Source organism: Bufo bufo, chromosome 4 (assembly GCF_905171765.1).
Source record: "Bufo bufo chromosome 4, aBufBuf1.1, whole genome shotgun sequence".
Classification (NCBI taxonomy): domain Eukaryota; kingdom Metazoa; phylum Chordata; class Amphibia; order Anura; family Bufonidae; genus Bufo; species Bufo bufo.
In genome coordinates, this window is record NC_053392.1 from 619,022,437 (window position 1) to 619,045,688 (window position 23,252).

General features: G+C 48.4%; 1 long non-coding RNA gene across 1 annotated transcript; it reads left to right on the top strand.

The window, feature by feature from the left end:
• Window positions 1–11,062: 11,062 nt before the first annotated feature.
• LOC120999735 lies at window positions 11,063–20,909 on the top strand. The gene is made up of 3 exons (XR_005778595.1): window positions 11,063–11,104; window positions 20,623–20,767; window positions 20,880–20,909. It is a non-coding gene; the product is annotated as an uncharacterized LOC120999735 (long non-coding RNA).
• Window positions 20,910–23,252: the final 2,343 nt, after the last annotated feature.

Sequence of the window (23,252 nt, forward strand, 5' to 3'; positions counted from 1 at the left end):
TCTATATAATTTAGCCGGGTGTCTCGTTATGAATGTTCCCAGGTACTTTAAAGAGTCAGTTTTCCACTGACAGGGAAAGGCTAAGGACCATAGTGATTTGGAAGGGCCGCGGAGTAGCAGTACCTCTGTCTTGTCCCAATTAATAGTGGAGCCCGACAGACTCCCTGTGATTTCCAGTTCTCGTATGAGGCCATGCTTGACTTGTTTGGGGTTGGTGACTACAAGCAAGATATCATCAGCAAATGCCGCTACCTTCAGTTCTCTAGCACCCACCCAGAGTCCCTCAAAAGCCGGAGTTCACAATAAGTGACGCAGAAGGGGGTCTATGGAGAGATTAAACAATAGGGGCGACAAAGGACAACCTTGACTGGTGCCTCTAAATAGATCTATCATTGGTGATTTACACCCATTGACCTCCACACAGGTCGTTGCATTCATATGAAGGTATTCAATATACCGTAAGTATTGATAGTTATGTCTGGCAACACAATAAAGAAGCAGATTAAAGACTCAGGGGGAGATTTATTAAATTGGTGTAAAGTAGAACTGGCTTAGTTCCCCCTAACAACCAATACTATTCCACCTTTCAGTTTGCAAAGGAGCTGTGAAAAATGATTGGTTGCTATGGGGAACTAAGCCGGTTCTACTTTACTGCAGTTTGATAAATCTCCCCCTTATTGTCCCACCGCTGGCCTCCCTATAAGGCTGTCTGTGGTCGTCAGATACACACTTTCTATGGTCGGAGGGTGTTCTGCAGATGTCATTACTTTGAACCATTTTACTGTGATGACCATAAAGGTGGATTTTGTTCTATCCAAAGGGAACCAGTGGCGAATCCAGGGGGGGCAACGGGGCAATTTCCCCCCCCGAGCTGGCGGCGGCGGGGCACAGGGAGATGAGCGCTTCCATTGTGGAAGCGCTCACCTCCATAGTCATCTGTATCGCCGTCCTCAGGACAGCGATATAGATGGCTGTGCTGAGACAGGGGAGGGAGAGGCGTGTCCCTTTCCCTTCCTCGGATAGGCTGCAGGCATGAGGCCGGCAGCCTATCAGAGGCTGGTGCAGGCGGCGCGATGACGTCATCGCGCCGCCGCCTGAGCCGTACAGCGTGGGACACAGGCCGGAAGAGGCCTGCATCGCATCGCTGACATGGAGGTCAGTATGTGTTTTTTTTTATTTTTATATATACAATACTTTTACCGGCACAGGAGGGCTGTTGTTACTGGCACAGGGGGGCTGTTATTACTGGCACAGGGGGGGCTGTTATTACTGGCACAGGGGGGGCTGTTATTACTGGCACAGGGGGGGCTGTTATTACTGGCACAGGGGGGCTGTTATTACTGGCACAGGGGGGCTGTTATTACTGGCACTGGGGGGCTGTTATTAATACTGGCACATCGGGGGGCTGTTATTAATACTGGCACATGGGGGGCTGTTAATACTGGCACATGGGGGGGTGTTATTAATACTGGCACATGGGGGGGCTGTTATTAATACTGGCACATGGGGGGGGCTGTTATTAATACTGGCACATGGGGGGCTGTTAATACTGGCACATGAGGGGGCTGTTAATACTGGCACATAATTGGGGGCACTATAGGGGCATATACTGAGGCCACAAAGAAGGGGTGTTTTATATGGGGGGCTCTGTACAGTACAATTTTATACTGGGACACATTATGGTGGGTACTATAGGGAAGGGGGGAGAGGGGTACTATGGGGTCATCTATGGGGGGCACTAAGAAGGGGTATTTTATACTTTGGGGGACAATTTTATAATTATGGGGGACACTGAGGGCATCTACTGGAGCATTTTATACTGGTACATTATTGGGGGCACTAGGAGGAAGGAGGGTGTGGAGCACTATGGGGGCATTTACTGGGGGCACTATATAGGGGTATTTTATACTGGCACATTATGGGGACATTAGCTCACCTGGGGGCATTACAAGGGGGTATTTTTTGCACTGTCACATTATAAGGAGAATTATTTCTACTGGGGGGGGGCATTATGGTGGGCTTTATTACTCCCCCATGGTATGACCCCCTAGTAGCAGCACCAGCTTCTCCCTGCTCTGCTATCCCTCTGCCCCTTCTCCAAATCCTTATTATGAAATCTTTCTCATTAGGATAAAACACAACATCAGCTCCACCGAGCCCCCGGCCAAAGTGGTGAAGTGGTGTCCGAGATCCCCAAGGGCCAAGTCAAGTAATTGTACGTTTTCATGTGAAATATGTTTGTTATACACATATAGCCTACACTGTGCCACGCAATATACAGTATACCGCTACACTGTGCCACACAATATACAGTATACCTCTACACTGTGCCACACAATATACAGTATACCTCTACACTCTGCCCCACAATATACAGTATACCGCTACACTGTGCCACACAATATACAGTATACCTCTACACTGTGCCACACAATATACAGTATACCGCTACACTGTGCCACACAATATACAGTATACCTCTACACTGTGCCACACAATATACAGTATACCTCTACACTGTGCCACACAATATACAGTATACCTCTACACTGTGCCACACAATATACAGTATACCTCTACACTGTGCCACACAATATACAGTATACCTCTACACTGTGCCACACAATATACAGTATACCTCTACACTGTGCCACACAATATACAGTATACCTCTACACTGTGCCACACAATATACAGTATACCTCTACACTGTGCCACACAATATACAGTATACCTCTACACTGTGCCCCACAATATACAGTATACCTCTACACTGTGCCACGCAATGTACAGTATACCTCTACACTGTGCCACACAATATACAGTATACCTCTACACTGTGCCCCACAATATACAGTATACCTCTACACTGTGCCCCACAATATACAGTATACCTCTACACTGTGCCCCACAATATACAGTATACCTCTACACTGTGCCACGCAATGTACAGTATACCTCTACACTGTGTCACACAATATACAGTATACCTCTACACTGTGCCACACAATATACAGTATACCTCTACACTGTGTAGTCTGTTCTATAAGCACCATTGTTTTGTGGCGGCGGACAGAAAATAATCTGAAAGTGCCCCTCCCGAGACCAGGCTCTGGATCCGCCACTGAAGGGAACCTTAGAAATGTTCGGCCCGTTGTAGGGACAAGTATAAATTTTGTTCTGGTTATAACATTTCTGCTTCCGCAAAGATTAGAATTTCCCTTTGATTTAGGGCTGATACACATGAAAGTGTGCCGGCTGTGCCCATATTGGGGACTGCAAACAGCAGGTCAGCAATGTACGGACACCGGCCGTGTGTGCCACATATCATGGATGCGGACCCAATAACTCGAATGGGTCTGCAATCTGGAAATATGGAGCAGAAGGCCACGGAAGCACTACTGAGTGCTTCTGTGGCATTTCAGTCCGTGTCTTTGCACCTAAAAACAATAGAACATGCTCTGTTTTTTTCCGGTGCGGGTGGATCACGAGCTATTTAAGTTGGATGGGTCTGCATCTGACAACGCCGGCCACTAGGATGGTGCCCATGCATTGGGGATCGCAATTTGTGGTCCCCAGTGCATGGCGCGGGTGGCACATGTTCATGTGCATGAGGCCTTAAAGGGATTCTGTCAACTGTTTTTACCCTATAGAGATGCGGACATGCACGGCTAGATCGCCGCTAGCATGTCCGCAATATACCTGTCCCATATCTCTGAGTGATTTTATTTAGGGGGGAAAATGATTTTATATATATGTAAATCAGCCTGGTAAGGAGCCCAAGGGGCTGCACTAACCGTTCTGGAGCCCAGCATCGGCTGTAACCAGCAATCTCCTCAGATCGCTGTCATCTCACGGTGCGCGAGCTCGCACATGTGCAGTTCGTTCCCTTAGGCTGATGCCAGCACAGGGAAGGAACACTATGCCGACACAGCGCATGCGCGAGCTCGAGCATCGCAAGATTGCGGCGATCTGACTTCGTAAGCAAGGAAGAGATTGCTGGTTACAGCCGATGCTGGGCTCCTTAACAGGGGGGCTGTCACGACCATGGTCATGGTCGTGACTCTTAACTGCATGCTGTTGCCTGCAGTCTCGTCTGGTTGTTTCAACCACAGGTGAGGGCCGCTTGTATGTTGCCTCACTTGTGATTGCCGTTGGCAACATGCTCTATTTATGTACTTGGCAGCATAGCAGCCTGAGCTGTTGCTTGGCAGCTTGCTGCAATCTGCATGCGGTTGCACCTGGCAACCTGTCTTTGTAGGTGTGCCTTTTTATAGGTTTGGTGTGCACGAGGTTTGTGTGTGTGCACTGACACTTCCCTTCGCCTGTGGCTGCCCGTGGCAACGTGTTGTATTGTTTACATGTGCTGGTAGTGTCTCGGCCTTCTGGCCGACTCCCAGGACACGGTTGCCACGCATGTCGTTGCCTGCGGTAACAGCTGCAGGGTAATTGTGTGCGTATTTCCCTTTAAGTTGTGGTCTTCCCTTCCCTGGTGTGAGAAGGGTTAATTCCCTTCTTTCTGTGTGAACACTGGGTGTGTCTGAGTATGGGTGTGGCTACTTTGGGCTATAAAGCCTTTCTGGAGACCAGAAGCTGAGGGGTACTCCAGCCTTGTTTGTAAGCTGGAGGCACCCTCCTGGTCCCTTATATCATCTGCCAGTGAGGGCCACCCTTGTGGTCATAAACCTATGTTAGACATTTATTGTTCTTTTTATATTATAGGTCTAGTGGTGTCTCTATCGTTATTGCAGCGTATGGTCCTGGGTTCCTGTCTGATGTGTGGTGTGTGCTGTGTCCGTCTATGTTGTTGTGGACTGCAGCATTTTTGCACGGGTTCCAGTCTGTGTGTCTGTGGCAGGTAGGTGTGATACTAGTTTCAACTACCTGCCATTGCCATATGTCTGTATATGTTTCCCTTCTCCTTTATAGCTTGGCCAGTGAGACTCCTGTTGCTCCGTGTCTAGGAGGAACAGGTCGTCTTACCCTGCATCTAGTCCAGGGTCACCCTGAGGGCTAGTAGGAATTACAGGTTCCAGTGTATGAGCCCTCCCACCATCAGGGTTGGCTCATACGGCTAGGAGACAGGGTCAGAAGTAGGGATGTGATAGGAGGTGACCGGCTCCCTGATTCCTGTCCTGGCCTAACAGCTATACTTCTTATGGACATCGCACGGCTGAGGGTTTCCCCCATCCTCAGCCATGACAGGGGCATGGCTGGGCTCCAGAACGGTTAGTACAGCCCCTTGGGCTCCTTACCAGGCTGATATAAATATATATAAAATCTTTTTTTCCCCTAAATAAAACCACTCAGAGATATAGGACAGGTATATTGCGGACATGCTAGCGGCGATCTAGCCGTGCATGTCCGCATCTCTATAGGCTAAAAAGAGGTGACAGAATCACTTTAATAGGACTAGCATGACCCCAAGAAAGACTAGGAGACCGCCTGCATATACCATGAGTGTTATTCCAGATATTCTCAACATAGAGATTATAACCTTCATTACATGTGTGAATGTGTAAGGTAACCGGAGACGGCAAACACCGCGCCATTCCAATAAAAATCTCTCCTCTGCATTTGGACTGCAGCAAACATTTGTGTTCTAAGCTTTGTATATAACCTACCAAGACAGCCAGACCTTAATACCGGCTGACCGATCCATTCGGTTTAGGACTAAAACATTTAGATTCGTCTATCCTTACTTGTTTAGTCTGGTTTTGGATAAATTGACCTGAATATAGACATAGGGGGTCATTTATTATCTTAATTATGCCTATATTAGGCGTATTTCTGGCGCAGATTGCAGAGCAAAGGTTAGATGCACCACAATCTGCAACTTTTCCCCGCTCACACCAGGTCTAAAAAAGTGGGCATGGTGTGGGAAGGGGACAGGTCGGCAGGCCCATCTCATTCATCATTTTCTATGCCTGTTTTAGGCGTTTGGGATCATGACCTCATCTGAAGGTCCCGACAGCTCACAGAGTTTAGATACTACCGATATTCGTTAATTTCTAACGATAATTTGTTTTGCCTTAGTCCTAACAGTGGCACAGATGGGTATTCTGCCCCTGTGGACTGGTTAGGACAGGTGGAAGTTTTAATGAAATAAAAGAACTGAACATATACATGCCCTCCCTGCCCCCAATAAAGAGGGGCGTGACCCTCAGGACATCGTGTAATTACAAGTAGACAAAAATAACCACAATTACGATAAAACTAAAAAGGGGGGGAAATTTGTGTGCCACTGTTAGGACTAAGGGAAAACAAATTATCGTTAGAAATTAATGATTCCCTTACGTTCTAACCAGTGGCACAGATGGGGATTTAGCAAGTAGAAACCCCCATGGGAGGGTCCTCATGCCTGGCGGAAGATAACACTGTCCGGCCAAATGAGGAATAACTATGTATTCTAGCATCCACTCTATAGTGTGAGATAAAAGTGGAGTGAGAACTCCAAGAAGCTGACTTACAGATCACGTCCAATGGGATCAAGCTTCTCTCGGCAAAAGAAGTGGCCACTGCTCGAGTAGAGTGGGCCCTTACAAATTCAGAGGGCTCCGAGCCCTGAGACATATAAGACTCCCGAATTGCCTCTTTAATCCAACGACTGATGGAGGGCTTAGAGGCTTTCCTCCCCTTATGGGTACCGGAAAAAAGGATAAGAAGGTTTTCATCCTTCCTAAATACCTTGGAGCGTTCCAGGTAAATCCTAAGACATCTCGAAATGTAGAGGGTATGGAGCCCTCTTTCCTCAGAGGAGGGGGGTGGAGCCAAAGTTGGCAGGGAGATCACCTGGTTGATATTGTCAAAGGAAGGAACCTTTGGAATGAAAGTAGGCCAAAATTTGAGAAGTACCCGATCCTGCAGGAACTTTGTATAAGGCTCAAAGGCAGAAAAAGCCTGGAGTTCCCCAACTCGCTTTGCAGAGGTAACAGCCAACAAGAAGGTGATCTTCCAGGTCAGGAACTTGAATCTCGCCTCCTCTAGGGGCTCAAAGGGGGGAGATGATAACCCCCTGAGCACGACCGATAAATCCCAAACAGGGATAGGTCTGATTACTGTAGGCTTTAATCTTGAGGCTCCCTTCAGGAATCTCTTGATAAGGGGGTCTTGAGAAACAGCTCTGTTGAGACAAGCAGAGATTGCTGAAATCTGCACTTTAAGGGTAGCGGGTGATAGCCCCTTGTCCAGACCGTCTTGTAGAAATTGGAGATTATCAGGATGGAAGCTTCAGTGGATGTTTCCTGATGCCTAGTACACCAGGATGAAAAAATCTTCCAGATTCTGAAGTAGGCCTTATTGGTAGCTTCTGATCTGGAGTGCTCTAAGGTTCTCAAGACAGACCCTGATAGCCCTTCTATCCTTGGAAAGGGACTGATCAACCTCCAGGCCGTCAGGTTGAACATTTGAAGATTTGAGGAGATCTGGGTGTCCCCCGACACCAGTACTCTCTCTGGGGAAAGCCTCAGAAATTGACCCAGACTCATCTGTAAGAGTTGGGTAAACCAAGCTCTTTTCGGCCAGTATGGGATAATGGCAATGACTGACGCTTGGTCCTGCCTGATTTTCATCAAGACCCTTGGTGTCAAGGAAATTGGAGGGAAGATGTAGGCCAGCCTGAACCTCCATGGGATTGACAGAGCATCTATAGCCACCGGGTTGTCCTCCCTGTAAAGGGAGCAATACCTCTCCACCGTTATCTCCTTGAAGACCTCTGGATGAAGTGACCATTCTCCGGTTGGAAGACCTCGGCTCAGGCGGTCCGCGATCACATTGTGAACTCCGCAGATGTGAACGGCTGACAAGTGGGTGAGGTTCATTTCTGCCCAATCCAGTATCACCCCTATCTCTCTCAGGAGACTTTGTGACCTCGTGCCTCCCTGCTTGTTGATATATAGTACAGCGGTGATGCTGTCTGATTGTATCTTCACGGCCTTCCCTCGAATGGAGGGAGCAAAAGAAAAAGAGCTAGTCTGATCGCTCTGATCTCCAGGAGATTCGATGACAATAACATTAGACATTAGTCCCAACATCTTCATCCATGTTCGAATCGTTACCTGTTTTGGTACCTGTTCGTTGCACGGATTGCCTTCTTTCGTGAGTGAGAAGAATCGTCATCCTGACTGAATCCACCATGAACCCCAGGAACCTTACCAAGGTGGCCGGTTGAAGTTGGGATTTGTCCCAATTGATTATCCATCCCAACTGATGCAGGAATGTAACAGCCTGTTGGATGTGTTGGGACAGGATCGCTTGGGAAGGAGCTCTGAGGAGCCAGTCGTCCAGGTATGGAACTATACTCAGGCCCTGAAGCCTTAGAGCGGCCACCACAGAGACCACCACCTTGGTGAAAGCATGTGGGGCTGAAGAAATCCCAAACGGGAGGGCTACAAACTGAAAATGTCTTAGGGCCCCCCCGATGTTTACCGCGATCCTTAAGAATCTTCTGGACCCAGGATGGATGGGAATATGGAGATAAGCATCCTTGAGGTCTAAGGTTGCCAAGAAATCTCCCGGCAAAAGAAGATTGGTCACCGACTGGATAGTTTCCATACGGAACTTCTTTTGTTTTATGAAACGGTTGAAGAACCTCAAATCTATAATCATCCTCCAACCTCCGGTATTCTTGGGTACCAGAAAAACTGGGGAGTAGATACCTGTTCCCCTCTCTTGGAGAGGAACCTCTTCTAAGGCCCCCTTCTGAAAGTATTCTAGCACGTAATTCTCTAGAATCTCTTGCTTGTTGCTGGGAAGAAGCCTTGTTTGGACGAACTTGTCCGGAGGTAGCCCTGAGAAATTATGCACAGGACCCAACTGTCCTGGATATGATCCTGCCAACAAGGTAGAAAATGCTGTAGGCGACCGCTTACGGGAATGTGGGGAGAAGGGAGCCTGGGATTTCCAGTCAGACCGGCTAAATACCAAGAGCCTCGGGGAGGCCCGTAATCAGAGCACCGAGGACTTCTTGGGGGGTCTAGAACCCCGAGAGGATTTTCCTCCTCTACGGGAGCCCCAATCCCACTGGGCTCTGGGTTGAGGTTCCGACCTGGAACCAAACCTTTTGCCCCGACCACGAAAGGACTGCTGGGGAAAGGACTTGCCCTTCTTGTCCGACAGCCCTTCCATTATTTGGTCAAGCTCTGCACCAAAGAGTTTGCCGGGTTCGTATGCCATGGCACAAAGATTGTGCTTCGAGGTCGTATCAGCCTTCCATGGTTTCATCCAAAGCGGACACCTGCCCGCGGTTGAGAGAGCCATGGACTTAGATGCCAGCTTAAACTGTTGTGGAGCTGCATCACACAGGAAGTCTATGGCAACGCTGGCCGTTTTACATGAGGCCAGAATGTCGTCCCTAGAGACCCCCTGGTCTAGGTCAGATTGAATCTGGGCGAATCTTGTCTTTAGGAAATTCGCCACTTCAGAAGAAGAAATCGCGACTGAGGCTGAGGAATAAGCGCGTCTAAGGGCGCAATCCGCAATCCGCCTTTTGGGACAGGCCCCCAGGAAGATACCTGATCCTCTTTGACCGGAAATACTGCCTTAAATCTTTTGGTCAACACTGGACCTTTCTCCGGATTTCTCCATTCCGTCTTCATCAGAGACAGGAGAGAACTATCTGCTTTAAAGGCCCTAGGCCCCTTAGAGGCAGAAGATGAGGCTTCCCCCGGATCAACGTCCTGGTCCCCCGACCGGATGGATCTTAGTAGCCGCTGGGCTTTTTCCGGCGGAAAAAAATACGAAAAACCGTCCTCCTCCTCAGAGGAGGAAGAGGCTGAACTGTCTCTCGCATCCTGAAGGGGAGAGGAGGGACGACGGCGTTTAGAAACCAGGGCATATTTCAACTCTTCTATGGAAGCGTTCACTTGGTTCATATTGGTCTCCATATAGCCCCTTACCCAATCGACAACGTCGTGGACCGTCGGCTCCTGCTGGGGGAGTGTCTTGGCCCTACAGGGTGGGCACCGGGAAAAGGCGTAGGTGTCCTCCAGCACGATCTGGCAGTCATGGCACTGCAGGTGGCATCTCTTGCCAGTGGTCTTCCTGCTGGGCTCTGGCTCACCGTCCCCGGTAGAAGACATGGCTGAAAATAGAAGAGATATGAATTAAGCATAAATTCAAAGAAAAAAAGACCTTTAACAGCAAGCTTCAGGATCTTTACCCAGAAGATCCTAGCAAGGTCAAAGAAAAAAGGCTTATTAGCAATAACAGAGGATTGCAAGTAAACAGCACTAGCAAACCAGCACACACGGACAATCTCAAGGTTGACAGAAATCTGCGCTCCAGGAGACTGAACCTGGAGCCTCACCACGTTTAAATAGAGTGTTTGGGCGCCAAAACAGAAGCTTCGCCCACTAAAGGGGCGGGGTAAACCTTTAAAGCCTACTTCCTTAGACTTATATAAAAACATCCTCTGGGACCCCAGAGAGGGCCCCCCAAATCTGGCAAAGGCGCAAAAAAGCCCTACAACCACCCAAAACACAGAAACTACTCCCCGGCCGAAGCTGCTGCAATCGGCCGGAGAAAACCGGAAGTGACGTCACCTGACGTCACTTCAGCAAGATGGCGGCGCCCAGCAGAACATGCGGGACGCCGTTACCGCCGCTTCAGTCCTCGGAACGAGGTAGGGCTGAACGCTTCAGAGACTAAGGGAGCCTTAGACCTCAGGCGGCATGGAAGGAGCGGAAAAAGCGCTCCCAAAGGGAAATAAAAACACTCTCTCCACCGCTAGGAATGGAGGAGTAGACCACCCGTCCTGTCTTGTCCGCAGGACAGAAAAAAACACGATGTCCTGAGGGTCACGCCCCTCTTTATTGGGAGCAGGGAGGGCGTGTATATGTTCAGTTCTTTTATTTCATTAAAACTTCCACTTGTCCTAACCAGTCCACAGGGGCAGAATACCCATCTGTGCCACTGGTTAGGACGTAAGGGAATATATCATTATATCCTAGTGACTTCAGGACCTTTGATGATGTCATGGTCATGTGATCGGTCACATGAGAGGTGGAGTAAAGCAGTGGAGGTTTTTCACTGTGCAGCACTTCCTGTCATGTGACCAGTGTGACGTCATCGCAGGTCCTGCAGCCCCAGGAGGAGAGATCTGCAGGTCAGTTATTGGACTTGGTTCTGGGTTTATTAGAATGGAGCGGTTCTATAGGTGACATATAGCAGGTCCAGCCAGCAGGGGGCAGCACCGGCCATAGAGAGTCTCTGCTCACACGGTCAGGAGGGGAGTTCTCCTCAGACATGTCTGCTCTCCCCCTGGAATATTAGGAGACCCCCAGACCCCTGTAAGAGGGGCTGTTCTCCTGGATTAGAGGGGTCTTCCATCACACACTGTCCTGTGATGTCACTAGGATATGGAGTCAGTGTGTGGTCGGTGGGGACAACCTCTTCTAGATGAAGGGGCTGCAGCGCTGTGTCCTCTCCTCACTGTCCCTGCACAGCGGAGGCCGGAGCTCTAATGAGCAGGGACTGTGGAGGAGATTCAGCAGTAAAGCAGCTCTGCAGCCCCTCCATTCTCAGGATTAGTGGGGTCCTGATAGAGGCGAGCCCCCACCTACCGCACACTGATGACCAGTAGGGTCGCCCCCCGGCCGGTAATTTACTGCCTCTGCCGGTGATATTTTCTACCAGCAATAATAATTTCCGGTATTTTTCTATATGGGCTGTTACTAATGAGCGCTGCCATTGTGGGGGCCAATAGCACAGCCTTTAAACCCCCCACCAACTTGTGTTAAGAACAGAACTCCCCTCCTCCATTTGATGGCGCTGCTGGGAACACTCGCTGCTCACTGGTAGCTCAGGACAGGACCGGCCGGACGCCATCATGCTGGAGGAGCACATAGAAGAGAAGGGAGCATTAGTAATTCTGGGGGCACTAATGGGGGCATTAATGTTACTGGGGGACTCTTATGGGGACATTATTAATTCTGGTGGGCAATAATGGATTAATATTATTGGGGCACTTTTATTAATGAGACATTAGTGTATCTGGAGGCACTAATGAGGACACTTAATTTGGACGGGCACTAATGGGGGCATTAATAATTCTGGGGGCCACTAATGGGGGCACTATTAATACTGGGAACCACATTATGACGATGTGGCTCTACTTGGCCGGTATGTTTTGTTGGGAAAGGTGGCAACCGTAATGTTACAGTGCGACACCATAGACTAGAAGTACAAACTATGTTCGGCAACAAAGGTCGTCATGTAGACGGAATGGGGCTTTTTGTTTTTTCTCAACATTCATGTTGATTAATGATGGATGAAAACATGTGTGCCCCCTCACAATAGTGCTGACCCCTTAGTGCCCCCTCACAATAGTGCTGTCCCCTTAGTGCCCCCTCACAATAGTGCTGTCCCCTTAGTGCCCCCTCACAATAGTTCTGTCCCCTTAGTGCCCCCTCACAATAGTGCTGTCCCCTTAGTGCCCCCTGACAATAGTGCTGTCCCCTTAGTGCCTCCTCACAATAGTGCTGCCCCCTTAGTGCCCCCTCACAATAGTGCTGTCCCCTTAGTGCCCCCTCACAATAGTGCTGTCCCCTTAGTGCCCCCTGACAATAGTGCTGTCCCCTTAGTGCCTCCTCACAATAGTGCTGCCCCCTTAGTGCCCCCTCACAATAGTGCTGTCCCCTTAGTGCCCCCTCACAATAGTGCTGTCCCCTTAGTGCCCCCTCACATTAGTGCTGTCCCCTTAGCTGTCCCCTGTCTCGGAGGAGCAGTATAATTACTAGAACTCGCTCCATAAACTTGAATGAAGCAAGTAATTGTAATCGCACTACACCGCCGCTACAGGGGGGACGATGGGCAGTGTAATACAGAGGAAGCAGGGCTCGCAGGGGGCACAGCCTCCTCTATAAACAGCTGATCAGCGGGGGGGCCAAGCAGTGATGGCCAGTTCGCAGTGTTCGCCCGCGAACACATGCGATCTTCCATCTTAACTGACAATTCCGGCGAGGCACAGGTAAGTCCTTACAGGTAAGTCCTTACCTGTGCCTGTGCGCGAGCCGGTCTGAATTGAAATGCGGTCTCTGGGAGCAGGCAGTTCCGAGAACGGCCGCCGGAGGCCATTCTCGGAACTGCCTGCTTCCGGAGACCGCATTTCATCTCAGATCGGCTCGCGCACAGGCACAGGTAAGGACTTACCTGTGCCTCGCTGGACTTGTCAGTTAAGATGGCAGATCGCATGTGTTCGCGGGCGAACACTGCGAACCGGCCATCTCTAGTGCCAAGTGTCGGACCTCCACCGATTAGATATTAATGTCAATAAAAAAAATATAAAAAAGATATTAGGAGTTTAGTAGGATACCCTGTGGGTAAAACTCAGAGAGTGGGGGGAGGGGAGAAGGGCGCCAACAAGATAGAATAAGGTACCTGGAGGAGGATGGATGTGGAAACTGTAAGCAATCGCTTATAGATGTAAAATAATTACAAAAGATATAATAATAATATAAATATCTAAAAAAAATAAAAATAGAGAGGAGGCAACGGCAGCACTTACCCAAAAACTCTGGCGGTTTTAAAAAAAACTAAATAAAGGAGGTGAACAGTAAGTATCAAGATTTTTTTTATAATAAAACAATAATTTGGGGGAAGGCGCCTGAACTCTCCCTAATCACACACAGGGAATGTACATAGAACGGATATACCAGGACATTTTGCACAGGTGCTTGATGGGGACCCAACACTTCTTTGTCTGACTCCAGTTGAGTGGGGGCCACAATCTTATCAGCGCCTCTGTAGAAAAGAGATGGATTGGATCTTCCAGTTTATCTCCCTGACACCGCAGGGTCTGAATGAATCCCTGGAATATACTAGTTATTAGGGGTTGTCTCACTTCAGTAAGTGGCATTTATCATGTAGAGAAAGTTAATACAAGGCACTTACTAATGTATTGTTATTATCCATATTGCCTCCTTTGCTGTCTGCTATCAGTTTTCCATCACATTATACAGCACACTTATTGTTTCCATGGTTACAGACCACCCTGCAATCCATCAGTGGTGGTCGTGCTTCCACAATATAGGAAATAGCACTAGCCTTTGTGTGTATAATGTGATGGAAAAATGAATCCAGCCAGCAAAGGAGGCAATATGGAGAATAACAATACATTAGTAAGTGCCTTGTATTAATTTTGTCTACATGATAAATGCAACTTACTGAAGTGAGACAACCTGTAACTGCTGTGCTCCGCTGTTTCCCTGCTTACCACCATTGTCCCGGTTGCCGTGCTCAGTGGTGATCGCTGGCCAGTGCTTCCCAGTCACCACTGCAGTCCTGGGCTCTGTCTGTGTAGGTGCTGTTGCTCTGGGATCTGTTCCACAGCTTCCTCACAGGCCTTGCCACATGCTTGCTGTTTGTTCTTGCTACACTCCCCTAGGGGTGGCGCGTGTCCCTTCCTGGGCTGTATGGGTTGGAGTCATGTGACCTCGCTCACCAACCCTGGCCCTCCTGCACATATTTAAGTGTCTCAGCCCTCTTCCCAGATACCTCAGTGTCAAGGTCCTTGTGTTTGCTAAGTTCCTGATACTCACATGTGTTCCTGACTTATACCTCGTTCCTGGGTTCTGCTAACCGTCTGATCCCTGCCTGCTTGCCTTGACTCTCCTGTTGCCGACCCGAATTGCCTGACCTGTACCTGTGCCGCCTGCTCTGACGTTTTGCCTGTCTGACTACGCCTCTGTCTCATCCTTCAGTCCTGCACTGTTGCTCCTGGTAACGACTTCACCTGCCTGACTATGCTTGTACTTCTAGTCCACCTGGACCAGCTGCCTCGTGTGCCTGCCCTCCTCAAGAGGTAGTAACCTGGTTTTCCCCTCGGGAAAGTCTATCCCCACCATCAGGGGTACTGTGAAGAACGAGGGGTTCACTTAGACAACACCCTTAGAGGAGGTAGGACATGTGGCACAGTGGGCTCACACCCGCTGATTCGTGACAGTATACTGACGCCATGGACTCCACTGGTCATCCCAAGTCTGTCGTTCATGGACTGTTACATGAAGTAAAGCGCCAGAGCGAACGTCAGGATGTCTTGATGCAGTTCATGCAAAATGTTGCTGCTCGTCTGGATGACATTTCTTCTCCAGCTACTGCAGGGTCGCCAGTCGCTGCTACCCCTGCAATGTCCACACTGGTGATTCCGGATCTGCGTGTCGCTGGTGTGGAACTCCCTCTGCAGAAACCTGTCATGGATTCCTGAACCAGTGCCTGATCCACCTCGAGTTGCAAGGGCAGAAGTTTCCCACTTTCTGGTCTAAGGTTGCCATCATTGTGTCCCTGCTGTCTGATGAGGCCCTTGCTTGGGAAAATCCTATTTGTCAACATGGAGGTCCAGAAACCACTAATCTGCAGTTTTTTTCTGGCTACCTTCTAGCTGGTCTTTGAAGAGCCCAGACCTCAGCTGCATCAGCTCTGCTGCATCTATGACAAGGTTCCTCATCTGTGGGTCAGTACGCCATCCAGTTTGGTACCCTGGCTGCCGAACTTGCATGGAACTATGAGGCTCAACTGGCGGTGTTCTGGGAGGGTATTTCTGACCGGATTAAGGATGAATTAGCTAGTCGTGACCATCTGTCTACTCTGAATGACCTGATCACCTTGGCCACAATGATTGATATGCGTTTCATGGAACGTTTTAAGCAGGTCACATGCACCAGAAGACCACCTCGTTTGGCTCCATACTTCCCGAGGCCGGTCCTTCCTCTAGTGCCCACCCCACTTGAAGAGCCCATGCAAATAGAGCACCTTCAACTGTCTGACCAGGAACGCTTATGTCGCAAAGCAGAGAACCTGTGTCTGTATTGTGAAAGCAAAGCCCACTTTGTGTATAATTGTCCACAGAAGCCGGGAAACGCCAATGTCTAGGATCAGTTGGAGAGGTGGTCCTTCAGAAGGAGAAGTCCTCTCAGAAACGTTCAGTTCCGGTGACTCTCCCTCACAAGGGAGTCACACTGTCTATGCCTGCATTCTTGGACTCTGGGTCAGTCGGTAACTTCATTCAGCAAGCTCTGGTCCATTAGTACCGGCTTCCCACCATCCGTCTAGAAAAGCCATTGTCAGTGGCTTCCGTAAATAGACTACCGCACCATGAACCAGTACTCTCTATTACTATGCCCCATAAGTTACAAATTGGGGATCTACATTCAGAGTTGATCTCATTCTATGTGCTGCCAGCCTCCATGAATCCGGTGATCCTTGATCTACCTTAGCTGCGTCAGCACACTCCAGTTGTGGACTGGCACTCTGGTCAGATTCTGCGTTGGGGATCATCTTGTCACTCCACCCGCTTAGCGGCAGTCCAACCTGCTTCCTCGCCTACTGTATCTGTAGACCTGCCTGGACTTCCACAGCAGTATGCCAGTTTTGTGGACATCTTTAGTAAGAAAGAGGCCGAGACCCTGCCTCCTCATGGTCCATATGATTATCCGATTGACCTTTTGCCTGGTGCCACTCCTCCTTGTGGTCGAGTCTACCCAGTCTCACTTCCAGAGACTCAAGCGATGTCTGACTACATCAAGGAGAATCTCGAGAGGGGGTTTATCTGGAAATCCACTTCACCTGCCGGTGCCGGGTTCCTCTTTGTGCAGAAAAAAGATGGATCCTTACGGCCCTGTATTGACTATCGAGGTCTGAATAAGGACACAGTCAAAAATCAATACCCTCTTCCACTAATCTCCGAACTCTTTGACAGGATCCGGGGAGCTAAGATCTTCACCAAATTCGACCTGCCCGGCGCATGTAACCTTATCCGCATTTGAAAGGGCGATGAGTGGAAGACAGCTTTCAACACTCGTGATGGACACTACCAGTATCTCGTCATGCCCTTCGGTCTGTGCAATGCTCCCGTGGTATTCCGGGAGTTGGTTGACGATATCTTCTGGAACCTGCTCTATGTCAGCGTAATAGTGTACCTGGATGATATACTGATCTATTCTCCAGATTTGACCACTCACCGGAAGCATGTACGTTTAGTGTTACAGCAGTTGAGAGAAAATCGACTTCATGCCAAACTCGAGAAATGCACCTTTGAAAAATCTACCGTACCGTTCCTCGGATACATCATCTCGGATGCTGAGTTGCAGATGGATTCTGAAAAATTGAATACAGTAATGGACTGGCCCCGCCCACAGGATCTTCTTGCTATACAGCGCTTCCTTGGAATCGCCAATTTCTATCGCAAGTTCATCCCAAAGTTTTCATCCCTTATGTCTCCAATCTCCGCACCTACTAAGAAAGGAGTGAATGCCAAAGACTGGACTCCTGAAGAAGAGGCCGCTTTTGTCCAATTAAAGAGGTCCTTTGCTTCTGCACCTGTTCTGCGTCATCCCGATGTCTCCCGCCAATTCGTTTTGGAAGTGGACGCCTCCTCTGTAGGAGCTGGTGCTGTTTTACTACAGAAAGGGTCCAAGGACAAGATGTTTACATGTGGATTCTTCTCCAAACTCTTTTCTCCTGCTGAGAGGAATTACTGTATAGGAGATCGGGAGCTTCTGGCCATAAAACTTGCCTTGGAAGAGTGGTGTTATCTATTGGAGGAGTCTCAGCATCCAGTATTCTTCACTGATCACAAGAACCTCATATATCTGCAGACCCCTCACCAAGCAAGATGGGCTCTCTTCTTCTCCCGTTTTGATTTTGAGCTGCGCTTTCGACTGGCTGAGAAGAACATCAAGGCAAATGCTGTCTAGATCATTTGACTTCTCCGACCAGCCGGAGGAGCTCCAGTACATTGTTGATTCTGCTCGCTTGATCACAATGGCTCCTGTCCTAGTAAAATACATTCCTCCCGGGAGAACATTCGTGCCATCTGCCAAAAGGAGAAGTATTTTAGCTTGGGGGCACAACTCCAAACTGGCCGGTCACCCAGGGATCCACAAGACCACAAAACCTTTGTCTCGCCACTACTGGTAGCCCACACTGTCCAAGGATGTGCGTGATTATCTCTCTGCCTGTACTGTCTGTGCTAAAAAAAAAGTCTCCAGGACCAAACCACCCGGGCTGTTGTTACGCCTTCTTGTTCCTGACGCCCAATGGCAACACATTGCCATGGACTTTGTTACTGATCTGCCCTCTTCTGCCAGATGTACAGCTATATGGGTGGTCGTAGACCACTTCTCCAAAATGGGACACTTCGTTCCTTTGGCTGGTCTGCCCTCGGCTGCTGAACTTGCTAACCTGTTCGTGAGACACATATTCTGCTTGCATGGTCTACCTGGGCATATTGTTTCCGATCGCGGAATCCAGTTTACCTCTAAGCTCTGGAGAGATCTTTGCCGGCTGCTCAAAATTGAGTTGATCTTCTCTTCCGGTTACCATCCCCAGACCAGCGGGCAAGTAGAGAGGGTCATTCAAATATTAGAGAACTATCTCTGACATTTTGTTTCTGCCCAACATGACAACTTGGTACAATTGCTACCTTGGGCTGAATTCTCCTATAACAACTACTCTAGTGAGTCTACTGGATCCTCTCCTTTCTTTGTCGTTTATGGACAACACCCTCGTACTCCTCTTCCTGTTCCTACATCTTCTGCGGTACCAGCTGCGGATTCTTCTTTTAGGGATTTTTTTTAAAGATTTGGTGTGTCACTAAGGACTGCAGATAAGATATGGCTCTCCTCTAGAAACATTAGCTTAAAGGTTCCCAGTTTCAAGTTTGCTCCTAGGTTCCTTGGACCTTGGAAGTTTTGAGGAGGATCAACGAGGTGACATATAATTTACGTTTGCCTCCCTCTCTGCGTATTCCCAATGCCTTACACGTGTCCTTACTGAAACCAGTGGTCCTTAATCACTTCTCGATGGCTCCTCCTACTCCCACTCTGGTATCAGAGAATGCTGACGAGGTATTTGAGGTCAAGGACATCTTGGACATCAAGAAACCTGGCAAGAAGACCTACTATCTTGTGGACTGGAAGGGCTTTGGTCCTGAGGAGGGCTATTGGGAGCTGCAAGATAATATTCATGCTCCCGATCTGATAAAAAGCTTTATGTCTTGTCGTAGACTCAAGAAGAGGGGGCGTAAGGTGGGGGGTACTGTAACAGCAACTGCTGTGCGCAGTTGTTTCCCTGCTTACCTCCAGGGTGCCGTGCTCAGCGGTGATCGCTGGCCAGTGATTCCCAGTCACTGTATAGGTGCTGTTGCTCTGGGATCTGCTCCACAGCTTCCTCTCAGCCCTGGCCACAGCATGATTGCTGTTTGTTCTTGCTACACTCTGCTAAGGGTGGCGCGTGTCCCTTCCTGGGCTGTATGGGTTGGGTCATGTGACCTCACTGACCAACCCTGGCCCTCCTGCACATATTTCAGTAGTTCTGCCCTCCTCCCAGATGCCTCAGTGTCAAGGTCCGTGTGTTTGCTAGTTCCTGATACTCGCGTTTATTCCTGACTTCTACTTCGTTCCTGGACTCATCTGATTCCTGTCTGCTTGCCTTGACTCTTCTGTTGCTGACCCAGATTGCCTGCCCTGTACCTGTGCCGCCTGCCCTGACATTTTGCCTGTCTGACTACGCCTCTGCCTCATCCTTCGGTCCTGCACTGTTGCTCCTGTTAACGACTCTGCCTGCCTGACTAAGCTTGTACTTCTAGTCTGCCTGGACCAGCTGCCTCGTCTGCCTGCCATCCTCGAGAGGTAGTGACCTGTTGTTCCCCTCGGGAAAGTCTATCCCCACCATCAGGGGTACTGTGAAGAACGAGTGGTTCACTTAGACAACGCCCTAAAGAGGCAGTAGGACACATGGCACAGTGGGTTCACACCAGCTGGTTCATGACACAACTCCTTTAATCCAATTACTTCACATTAAATACCAGTGACCGAAATACAATCAAAGAAATTAGGAGTCATTATACAGAAACATTACCCAGACCCAGAAGACAGATGAGAGGAAGTGGGGGGGGGGGGGGGGTGTCAGAGCTAGCTGAGATCCTGACCCTGGTAAAATAACTGCTTATACAAAGCTTCTGAAGATCACAGGAGCCTCCTGTCTTTCTGTAAGTGTGATTTATCCCTCTTTATCAGCTTTCTGAGCTCCTTAGAAAAAAACATAGTGGAAAGTAAGGGAAAAAAGGTTACTGCGTACAATACCTGTAGAAGGGAGACACCCCCTGCTTGTGATTGAAATGCATCTAGCTGTGCAGCTTAAAAGAGATAATATGGCTAAAATAAATGTAAGGTAAGCCCAAACATAACAGTTCCTTCACAGACTGTACAAAGATGCACTGCCATTATGCAGTTTTTTGAAAACTAAGGTACACTTTAAACACAGTCCTGAGACCAAATGTGAGTCATTACATTGGAAAACGTTCAAATTCTCAAAGGCTGCAGAAAGCATATCAAATCAAGTTTCTGTGAACTTCCTATCAGTCATCCCATTAATGAAGACATTTATAGTTTAAAAAAAGATAAGCTCTGGCTGCTGTATGTGCGGTGTGCATCCTGTGTAACACTGTATTCACTATATAGCAGGAGGCCGGCTGACTGATTTATTATGGTCACCAGTCTGGTATGTATAAGACACCTCAATAGCTAAGTCACCTCCGTTGTACAATATTGGTACATTCTTAATTTTTTAGACACTTTAGTTCATGTAAAATGTGATTTTTTTCACAATCCTCCTTCTTTCCCTCAGATTTCTTAGGTGCAGGACTCTCTTCTTTTTAGAGCCAATGGTCCTTTCCATCAAGGACCCACCAAGGATGGAGAAGGACAGAGACCACATGGCTGCAAGGATATTAGACCTCACCCTGGAGATCATCTCCTTGATAACGGGAGAGGTGAGAGTCTTGCGTAACATCACTCTTATCTCTAGTAATAAAACACGGAAATGTCTGGAAAGGTGAAGGATTCTTAGAATCTCTGTAGTGATCGACGTCTCCCCATACACAGGATTACACAGTAGTGAAGAAGTCGTCTGTTGAGTGTGTGACACCCCGTGTGTCAGGAGGATGGAGCAGGACCCAGAGCCCTATCACCGAGCCTCCACCTCATTCCCTGATACATGAGCAGAAGATCCTAGAACTTACCACCAGGATCATTGAGCTGCTGAGCGGAGAGGTGAGCGCTGCTGGGACATTATACAATAACGCCAAGGTAGTGGTCTGGTAATGACTATCCTTGTGTTGTCAGGTTCCTATAAGGTGTCAGGATGTGGCTGTCTATTTCTCCATGGAGGAGTGGGAGTATTTAGAAGGACAAAAGGATCTGTACAAGGAATTCTTGATGGAGAATCACCAGTCCCTCACATCACTGGGTAAGAGGAGCCTTTCCATGACCGTAGAGGAGAGAATAGTTTTGAATTACAGTGCGGATGTAGATGTGCTGTGCCACAGATTTGGCTTGGGCTATTTCTAAAGGAGCAGCTAGATTACCCCCTCCCCCCCAGTACTTGCCCTTTAATCCATATGGACATCACTGCAGGGGAACCACCAGGCCACTACCTTTGGCAGCAGTCTCTGTTCAGTGGCTGCTGACCCTCAGGGATCAAGAAATACCAAAGAAAAGCACCAAGGGATCAGTCAGAACTGTAGAAAAAAGACAGGGAGCGTTTGCGCAATGCAGTAAACAGTGCAAAGATCAGAGTAGGCAGCACAGGGTCAATACTAGAAACAGGCACAGGTCAGGTAGCAATACGTTAAATCCAGTTAACAGGCAGAGGTGAATAAGGCCGCTTTCAGATGAGCAAGTGTCACGCTTCAGACTCGCAGCGGAGCACCCGTCCTGACCTCCCAGCACTGCCGGGGTCACATTATACTGATTTATGACGCTATGTAACGCTTACAGTTTTGGAACGTATTGAATAACACTGACATCATTATGTCATTCTTATCCAATACATTCCAGACCTCTAATGGTTACATGGCATCATAAATCAATATAATGCTATGTGACCCTAGCAGTGCTGGAAGTTCAGGACGGGTACTGCGCTGTGAGTCCGCAGTGTAAATGTGCAACTGAACTCAAGAGTGGATCTCCTTGTCAGGAAACTAGCAACTAGAACCTTTTACTCAGGCACCATTCCACAGGGGAGGGTGCCTTAAATATCCCAGGGAGGCTAGCCATAGAGTGGACAGATAAGGGCCACACATGCTGGCCCTTTAAGAACCAGAAGAAGCACATGCCCTACAGGCGGACAAAGCCACTGCAGGCCAAGAGCTGGCCACAGATCAGCACGCTGTGGACAGAACAATGAAATGTCAACAGGTATGGACCACCGGAGCAGAGAATTGGGTAGACGCTCCAACGGCCTTCAAGGAACAAGGAGATGTCAGCAGCCACGGACCGGCCGGCATCACAGATTCACTCATCATTGGATATAGACAATGTATTCAGTCACCGTGTGTTTTCCTACAGATGGATCCAGTCAGAGAAATCCACCAGAGAGATGCCCCAGTCCTCTACATTCCCAGGACTGTCCAGAGGAGAAACCGAATATCCCACTGGATCATCAGGTAGGTGAAGCTGAGGTTTCTACAAATCCTCTACAGACTGATGTAATGGAGCTTTCTACTGACCTCCCCCAGCAGCAGTGGAGTATACTGTACTCTGTATTTCATGTTATTGTTGTTTGCAAATTGTTTCTGGTGTCATAAAAGATTGTATTAATTGTAATTAAATGGAACTTGTCAGCAGCAAAATGGCCCCTAAACTGTCCCCTTTAACCCTTTCCAGACATCCGCCATACATGTACGGCGGATGTTGGGTCTCTAAAGATGGTGTCTTCTCCGGAACAAGTGCCTGAGCCGTCGGTTGCTTGCAGTTCCATGCAGCAGACATACAGTCTAATGTCTGTGATCAGTGATAATGCCGTTCACAGACATTAATCCCCTCAGATTCTGTGTTCAAATGTGACCGCGGCGTCTGAAAGGTAAAAAAAAAAACAGAAGCACGCGCTTTCTGGGCAGGAACACTTTTCCCTGGCTGAAATCAGGGAAGGCGTCCCATAGTAGTAGAAGGCTTTTAGGACTATTACTTGTATATTCCAATGCAGGTGGCAGCATGTATTGTAATATACTGTTCTTTATATTCTGTAATTCCTTAAATTCCAATACTTAATATAAAAGGCAATCTATTGATTGCATGTTGGGAGCCAAAATTATTATTTTTTAAATACAAAAATTCTAATTGCCCCATTTAGCCAAAATTAAAATAAAAGTAAATAATCAAAAATAAAGACATCATTGCATCCGATAACACCTCTAGTATTTAAAGCTAAAAATATTGATCCCTTACTACAAATGTTGTAAAGGAAAAAAAACATAC